Genomic DNA, 9,485 nt, shown 5'->3' with positions numbered 1-9,485 from the left:
CCTACTAAAATGAAGTATCTCCTTTAATCTTTGCTGTAAGTTTCTATGGTTGATTGTGTCATGAACATTTTCAGTCACAGGACTGGACAGGTTGGATCACTGCACCAAAGTCACAAAGTTTGCAGTAAAGTGGGCATTCCAACCCAGCAGTCTGACTTTGGATCCACAGTGCTTTGATACCTTATTACTCTACGTAGATCTCGAGTCAGTCATGGAACTAACTGGGGATTTGCCAGAAATGCACAATCCTGGGTTCCATGTGAGACCTACTGAAGCAGAACCTACATTTTCACCAGATCCCAAGTGTCATGAGCACCTACTGTCGTGCAGCTTGACAGGGCTTAAGGGCAATGTGTCAGAGTAAGGGGAAGAAGGAACACATGGACACAACTGTCTTTCCAATGAAAGGATTTTATTGTTCACACCAATTCACACTAGGGCTTCACCACTCTGCATACCAATCTGTATAGTTATATTCATTAATCTACAAATCATAACACATCTAGCATCAAAGCAGTCTCAAAGGCAATCTAATTATAATAGCATAAGTACAGCAAAGCAAATGGCATTATTCTTAGTCATAGGATCGAGGCACATTCCTTCATATTACACATGGCTAATACCATTATAAATGCTGCGTTCTCGAGGTTCATATCATGGTCACGAAAGTCAGAGTCCAAAGTCTCCATTACCACTCAGAGAGACAGATCTCAGAACAGTCCCTTATAGGAAGGAGTCCTGGGATGACTGTCACTCTGGGCAGTAGCTCGGAGTTCCCAGGCGGACGGCAAGGGAGGAGTTGGAGAGGTCCTTGCTGAGAGGTCTGGTCCGGCTCTGTGGTCGGGTCTGACAGCAGGCTGATAAGAGGTCCAAGAGAGGCAGCAAGGCGGCAGCGGCTCTGCTGGAGTTTGGTCCCGTAGTCGCGTTGTGCCCGCTACAGAGTAGTGAGCTGGTTTTCCAGTTCCAAGTACGAGGAGATCCAGAGATTCACAGGTACTGGGCCATGATCCCCGAGAGGATGGAGAGCAGTGAAAAGAGCTTTCCTTTTATCCTTGTCACTCCAGGGGAAACGGCCCCTGGTGGGGCTCTGGGTGTCAATCTGTCCTGGGGCACCACCAATCCGCTGTCTAGGACAGGACATAGCAGCTGTGTCCCTCAGGTGCTGCCAATCACCATGGTATTGTTGAGGGGACTTGAGGCTGTCATCCTTAGCACACACATTATCAGACTGTCCAGAGGCATCTGTTCAGTCTGAGGAGATGTTTTTCTTGGCAGATGCTAAACTAAGCGTAAGAAACTCCATTCTTATTTTAGTTTGCTTGTGGTTAGCTGTGCTCTGTAACTCATTTGGGACTACCATGATTTCTCCATGGTCCATCTCCTATTGGTTGTTGGGTAAGCGGTGATCCATGACTCGTCTTTGGGACTCCTGTGGGATTCCCCACACCAGGTGACTGGCATCACTGAAGGCTGAGAAGTGGTGGTATGGTACCCAGACCAAAATACCCTGTAGAGGCTTGGCTGACTAGAAAGCAATGAAGAAAGAACAATAACAGTAGGCCACTTTAAGGTTCCTCTTCAATAATTAAATTTAAAAGAATTGTGGTTGGATGAAAACTATGGTCTGTCTGATGCACACTTCTGCCCTTTGAGTCATTCTCCAAAGAAAAGACAATACCTTCATAAACTTGAAATCAGATCACAACACCATCCTAATCAGAGGTAGATACAGGTTTTGTGGACCCTGAACTTAAAAAATTAGGGATATTAAAGAAAAAGAACCCCAAAATTAATATAAAATTAAATACAGAAGGAAATATATAGCAAAACAACATGTCATTTTTATTAATTGCCCATTTCACACACATCTATAATGTTTTACTTAAATTTTTGACTGCATACCCTTTAAATTTATTAGATCTTAATGTAATAATGCTTTTGCAATACCTAATCTGATAAAATTCAAACCCTTTACCCTAGCTGACACCATCTTCAATCTCATCTACTGCCAACTAACCCCTCTGAATATTTCTATTTCTCAAATACATGGAGACCTTTCTGCCTCCTGATTTCTTCTTCCTTTTGCCTGAAATGCTTATTTTTTCTCTCCAGTTATGGCAGAATCATTTCATCTGAAGCCAGTATTACCCCACCCTAGATCTCAAATGGCATACTCTGTCTCCCCACTATGTTTATTGCCATTTTTTTCCCAAAGACAGAGTTACAGAGAGAGGTAGAGACAGAAAGAGAGGTCTTCCATCTGCTGGTTCATTCCCCAGATGGCCACAACGGCCGGAGCTGCGCCGATCCAAGGCCAGGAGCCAGGAGCTTCTTCTGGGTCTCCCACGTGGGTGCAGGGGCCCAAGGACTTGGGCCATCTGCTGCTGCTTTTCCAGGCCATAGCAGAGAGCTGGATTGGAAGTGGAGCAGCCAGGACTAGAACCAGCACCCATATGGGATGCCAGTGCTGCAGGCTGGGGCTTTAACCCGCCACACCACAGCGCCAGCCCCTATGTTTACTGCCTTTATTACACCTATCACATTGTGTAATTACTTGTTCATTCATGTTTCAGTACATTATCTGTCTCTCTCACTGGAATTTAAGTCTCGTACCCTCTATTCCCTCTCTGCTCAAACAGTATGTGGAGGGTCTAATCAATATTTGTTGAAACAATGACTAGTAAACCCCTGGTATCAAAAGGATAGCCAAAGAGGAAAATAAAACTGTGAAGTTCAAGTTTCTCATTACTGTTGCCTACACCCAATCTACATCACTGGCCATGGAGCTAAAAAAGATACCTACTCATTTACAAAGTTTTTTGAGCCTCTATAGTGTGTATGATTATTACAAAATGCTAGAAAACATGTAGAACACAGAGTTCCTTATTAGACTGAAAATAATCTGAGGTCATGGCAATCCAGTTACAATCTTGTGAGAAAAAGAAAAAAAACATACAAATGAAAACAAATGTAAGATATATATTGAGGCGCTTCATGTGAGTTCCAAATTATTAGACAGTGAGTGCTAGGAATGGTAAAAACTGGAGATGTTACAAAAGTCTCTCTGGAGGTCGAGTCTCTTGAGATGGATCCAGAGGAGGAGTAAGTACCGATTTTGGCAAAGCAAGATACATGAGGAATAACAAATACAAATGCAGAGATGGCTGAGTAGAATAGATGGGTTTTTATACTCAAAGGAATAAGAGGCACCCATAAAACAGGAGCATCAACCTTTACAAGATGGCCGAAACTCAAATAAAGAGTGACTTGGGGCATTCGGATCTGGCTAAAAGGCCCATGAGAGTCTCACAGGCATGGAAAGCCAAGACACTGTGGCAAAAACAACCTAAATGAAAGATCTTGGTGAACAAGACCCCAGCAGAAAGAACGAGCCATCAAAGAAGGAGGCACCTTTCTCTGAAGGGAGGAAGGAACCTCCATTGTGATATGGCCTTGATTAAACAAGTTCAGAGTTGGTGAACTCAAGGGGCTTCCACAGCCTCAACAGCTCATAGCAAGAGCCTTGAGTGATTACTGACGTCATAAATAAGAGTGCCAATTGTTAAATCAACAACGGGAGTCACTGGGCACATGCTCCCCACATAGGATCTCTGTCCTTAATGTGTTTCACTATGAGAGTTAAAGATAACACTACTAGTTGAACAATATATCTTGTGCGGCTGTGTGAGTGCGGTCTGTTGAAATCTTTGCTTAGTATATACTAAGTTGATCTTCTGTATATAAAGATAATTGAAAATGAAATTTGATGAAGGGTGGGATGGGAGAGGGAGTGGGAGAGGGGAGGGAGGTTGGGGGGGAAGCCACAACAATGCAAAAGTTGCACTTTGTAAATTCGCATTTATTAAATTAAAAAATGGAAAAAATTGTTGGGGAAAAATAAATTAAAAAATAAAATAAAAATAAATAAATAAGTTTCAAAATTCTCAAAAAAAAAAAAAATAAAGGGTGACACAGTGAGTCCCAGCCTTGTGCCTGATTCCAGTTTCCTGCTGCTGGGCTGCTGGGCACTGTGGCAGGCAACAGTTGACCGCTCAAGTACTTGGATCCCTATCACCCACGTGGGAGACCTGGATTGAGTTCCAAGTTCCCTGTTTCTACCTGGCCCAGCCCTGACTATTGAGAGAACTTGGGAAGTGAACAAGCACATAGGAGTGTTCTCTCTCTCCCTCTATCTCTTCCCCCGATCCTCAAATGAATGAATGAATGAATAAATGATTTAAAGTACAAATTCTGACTCTCTACTGTCTGCCTATGTGAACACAGGCCAGTGAACCTCCAGTCCTTTCTTTCTTGTCTTCCTTCTCTATACAATGGAACTGATAATGGAATCTATCACATCACATGGTTGTGAGAATTAAACAAGTTTCTATAGATATAACTCTCAGAACTATATCTGGTATATTAAAAGCATTAGTTATCCTTGAAAAAAATCCAACTTTTAAAAATATTTATTTATTTATTTATTTATTTGAAAGGCAGTTACAGAAAGAGAGGGAGAGACAAAGAGAGATGTCTTGTCCACTGGTTCATTACCCAAATGGCAGGAACAACTGAGGCTGGGCCAATCCCAAGCCTGGAGCTTCATCCAGGTCTCCCACATGGATGCAGGGGCCCATGGACTTGGGCCATCTTCCACTGCTTTCCCAAGCACACTAGCCAGGACACAAATTAGTACCCATATGGAATGCTGGTGTCACAGGCAGCATCTGAACCTGCTGTGCCACAGCGCCAGTCCCAAACAAACCCAACATTAAAGTTTATCATCCAAAATCAGTTTCCCTCTGTGTGTCACTTCCCAGACAAGGCAGACTCCCAGGATGACTCCTAATAACGTTAACTAGGACAGTCTGGTCACCTCACATGGGAATTAGGTGAGCCGAGCCAGTCATCAGGCAATAGCTTGCTCAGCAGACAACTCAGCTCTTCAAATCTTAACAGTAATGAACATTCCAGACTTCCATTTATGGGGGTACAAAGGAATAAATACATTGAATGAGTCTCTGGAGGAGAATAACAAAGACAGCTGGATAAAATATTAGAGCTCCTGCATTAAATGTACTGTAGAGCTAGGAGCAAAGGAAGAAATGCTCAGGAGCTGAAAAAATGTGCTGCTGTACCAGGAGCTTGCACCAAAGCCACCCTCGAACTTAGAGGCAGGAACTGGAGTCTCCACATGACACAGGAGCCGAAAGGATGACTCAGCCTGGCCCAGGCATAGGGACCAACAGAAAACTGGTTTTACAGCCTTACTCCCAATGGGCCTCCTTGCCTGACTCAAAATAAAAGGAAGCAACACCAATAACGACATAAAAGAATTCAGGATAAAAAATGCCTTAAAAATCAAAATGCAGAAGAGTTCATGATGAACAAAATAACAAAACTGTAAACAAAGATAGGCTATAGCTTTTTATTTGATTTGCAACCACAGCAAAGACAGTAAAATTTTGGGTTAATTTCACTCATGAAAATAGATATTTCACTACAATATCCATTTAATGGAGAAAAAACTTCTCTTCCCAAAGATGTATATCATTCAAAAAAAGGTTGCACTCCTCTATAAGAAAATCTCTTGACAAACTAGTAATAAGAAGGGAACTTTCATATCCTGATAAAGAATATATACAAAATAACTGTTCCAAACGTAATAATTAATGGCAAAATGTTCAAAGAATTTCCTGTTTTTGAGGATTTATTTATTATTTATTTGAAAGGCAGAATTACAGAGTGGGAGAGAGAGAGTAGGTGGAGAGAGAGAGAGATCTTCCATCTGCTGGTTCACTCCCCAAATGGCTGCAACAAGCCAGGAGCCAGGAACTCCATCCAGCTCTCCCAAATGGGTGGAAGAGACTCCATCTTCCATTGCTTTCCCAGGCACATTAGCAAGGGGCTGAATTGCAAATGGAGCAGCTGGGACTCAAACCAGCGCTCATATGGGATGGCAGCATCACAGGCGGTAGCTTTACCCACTGCTCCATAAAGCTGGCTTCAAAAATTGTTTTTAATATCAAGACCATGGCAACATGGTACAGGAAACCTCAGCTAATAAGAAAGAAAAGTAAAATGTATAAAAAGAAGAAAAGAAGATAGCAAACTCATTATTTCCAGATGATATAATGCTTTACACAGAAAACACCAAAGAATGAACAACTTTCCGAGATTTGATCTTATTTGTAATGACAGATATAGCTCATTGGCTTAACAGAAGAAAATACTGTCTTTTGGTAAATAAGGCTAATTTAATGGTGAGCATGGCTATATTCCACAAAATCAATGATAAAGACACCACACTATTCAACATGAGACCTCCAAAATCTTCCAGACATGAACATTGAGAAATACACAGGGAAAGAGAAAATTAGGAGTTGTAGAGGAGGTTTTTATGAGCAAGACCTCAAGGCAGTACACATAATATATGCCTACCTTCGATCTGTTAGAAGGCAGTCACAGGGCCACTTCTAACTGGAAGAAACGATGAGAAGAAATATGGATATGCAGGAACAAAGGCAAATAGTTTCAAAGAAAATGCAAGGCTGTCTCTGCCACATAATAAGCAAAAATTGCATAACTATCCTGAACAGCAATTTATTCTTTTTCCTTTTTCTTTCTTAATTTTTGTTTAATAAATATAAATTTCCAAAGAACAACTTTTGGATTATAGCGCCTTTCTCCCCCATAGCCTCCCTCCTACCTGCAACCATCCCATCTCTCTCATCCCATTTTTCATCAAGATTCATTTTCATTATCTTTATATACAGCAGATCAACTTAGTATATACTAAGTAAAGATTTCAACAGACTGCACCCACACAGACATACAGTGTATAGAGAACTGTTTGAGTAGCAGTTTTACCATTAATGTGCATAGTACAACAGATTAAGGACAGAGATCCTACATGGGGAGTAGGTGCACAGTGACTCCTGTTGTTGATTTAACAATTGACACTCTTATTTATGACGTCAGTAATCACCTGAGGTTGTTATCATGAGCTGCCAAGGGTATGGAAGCCTCTTCAGTTCGCCAACTCCGATCTTATTTAGACAAGGCCATAGTCAAAGTGGAAGTTCTCTCCTCCCTTCAGAGAAAGGTACCTCCTTCTTTGATGGCCCGTTCTTTTTGCTGGAATCTCACTTGCAGAGATCTTTCATTTAGGTGTGTTTTTTTTTTTTTTCCCAGAGTGTCTTGGCTTTCCATGCCTAAAAACTCTCATGGGCTCTTCAGCCAGATCCAAATGCCTTAAGGGCTGATTCTGAGGCCAGAGTGCTGTTTAGGACGCTCTGCTGTGTATCCTGTTTCCCATGTTGGATCGTTCTCTACTTTTAATTGTATCAGTTAGTATTAGCAGACACTAGTCTTGTTTAGGTGATTCCTTTGACTCTTAATCCTATCTTTTTGATCAATTATGAGCGTAAACTGATCACTTTGATTAGTAAGATGGCCTTGGTACATGCCACCTTGATGGGATTGAATGGGAATACTCCAGCAGGTTTGTAACTCTACCGTTCAGGGAAAGTCCAATTCAACATGTGCTGAACTGTACATCTCCTCCCTCTCTTATTCCCACTCTTATATTTAACAGGGATCACTTTTCAGTTAAATTTAAATACCTAAGAATACTTGTGTGTTAATTAAAGAGTTCAACCAATGGTATTAAGTAGACCAAAAAATACTGAAAGGAATAAAATAGTAAGTTGTTCATCAACAGTGATGATAAGGGCTGAACAAGTCATTGTTTCTCATAGTGTCCATTTCACTAAAAACAGGTTTCCTTTTTGATTCTCGGTTAGTTGTCACCAATCAGGGAGAACATATGATATTTGTCCCTTTGGGACTGGCTTAATTCACTCAGCATGATGTTTTCCAGGCTCTTCCATTTTGTTGCAAATGACTGCATTTCATTGTTTTTGACTGCTGTATAGTATTCTATAGAGTACATGTCCCATAATTTCTTTATCCAGTCCTATGTTGATAGACATTTAGCTTGATTCTAGGTCTTAGCTATTGTGAATTGAGCTGCAATAAACATTAAGGTGCAGACAGCTTTTTGTTTGCCAATTTAATTGCCTTTGGGTAAATTCCAAGGAGTGGGATGGCTGAGTTGTATGGTAGGGTTATATTCAGGTTTCTGAGGAATCTCCAGACTGACTTCCATAGTGGTTTAACCAGTTTGCATTCCCACCAACAATGGGTTAGTGTCCCTTTTTCCCCACATCCTCTCCAGCATCTGTTGTTGGTAGATTTTTCTATGAAAGCCATTCTAACTGGGGTGAGGTGAAACCTCACTGTGGTTTTGATTTGCATTTCCCTGATGGTTAGTGATCCTGAACGTTTTTTCATGTGTCTGTTGGCCATTTGGATTTCCTCTTTTGAAAAATGTCTAATGAGGTCCTTGGCCCATCTCTTAAGTGGGTTGTTTGTTTTGTTGTTGTGGCGTTTCTTGATCTCTTTGTAGATTCTGGTTATTAATCCTTTATCAGCTGCATAATTTACAAATAATTTCTCCCATTCTGTCGGTTGCCTCTTCACTTTCCTGTTTCTTTTGCAGTACAGAAACTTCTCAATTTGATGCAATCTCAAATGTTAACTTTGGCTTTGACTGCCTGTGCCTCCAGGGTCTTTTCCAAGAAGTCTTTGCCTGTGCCTATATCTTGCAGGGTTTCTCCGATGTTCTCTAATAATTTGATGGTGTCAGGTAGTAGATTTAGATCTTTAATCCATGTTCAGTGGATTTTTGTGTAAGGTATAAGGTAGGGGTCTTGCTTCATGCTTCCGCATGTGGAAATCCAGTTTTCCCAGCACCATTTGTTGAATAGACTTTCCTTACTCCAGGGACTGGTTTTGGATCCTTGATCAAATATAAGCTGGCTGTAGATGTTTAGATTGACTTCTGGTGTTTCTATTCTCCAAACAGCAATTTAAAAATCAGTTTTTAAGCAAAATAACAGAGACAATAACAATAAAAGTACAACATATCCAGGAAACAATATGACAAAATATGTGCAAATACTTTTTGAGAAAATTTTTAACTTTTTGGGAAGACCTTAGTAAGCAGAGAAAATATCCCTTTTGTACAAGCAGGAAATAAAGCAATATCATTAAGATGTCATTTATTAATCTGTAGCTTTAATGCAGTCCAATCAAAATATACCAACAAGTTTGTTTATGGTATCTGACAAAGTGATTCTAAAATAACATCCCTGAAGGAGATTGCCCAGCACCTACCAGGAAGAATTAACAGAACTAGTAACTAAGTGAGGAAGTGATATAGTGTTAGCTAAGGTAGATCCATGGAACAAAATAGCAAAGCTACATATAGTCCATACTTACAAGAAAACTTGACTCAGGACAGATGAGCACTGAAAATGAGGGGAACAACAAAAATTACAAGGGAACTGCACAACAAATGGTCCTTGAGCATTTGTAACCCAGTGGGTTAAAAAAAAAAAAAGCAGATCCCTACTTTAACA

The 9,485-nt window shown here is 40.7% G+C and overlaps 1 long non-coding RNA gene across 1 annotated transcript in view; it reads right to left on the bottom strand.

Moving 5' to 3' along the window:
- Window positions 1–391: 391 nt before the first annotated feature.
- The window catches only part of LOC149124516 (uncharacterized), a 56,437-nt gene continuing 47,343 nt past the window's right edge, over window positions 392–9,485 (bottom strand). The window contains exon 2 of the long non-coding RNA XR_016212745.1: window positions 392–1,525. This is a non-coding gene — a long non-coding RNA (uncharacterized LOC149124516). The remainder of the gene's footprint in view (window positions 1,526–9,485) is intronic.

Source organism: Oryctolagus cuniculus, chromosome 9 (assembly GCF_051225735.1).
Source record: "Oryctolagus cuniculus isolate XC-2025 breed Fujian yellow rabbit chromosome 9, ASM5122573v1, whole genome shotgun sequence".
In the NCBI taxonomy this organism is placed as follows: domain Eukaryota; kingdom Metazoa; phylum Chordata; class Mammalia; order Lagomorpha; family Leporidae; genus Oryctolagus; species Oryctolagus cuniculus.
The sequence above is the reverse complement of the archived record's forward strand: the minus strand, read 5'-3'. Positions and strand labels throughout refer to the sequence as shown.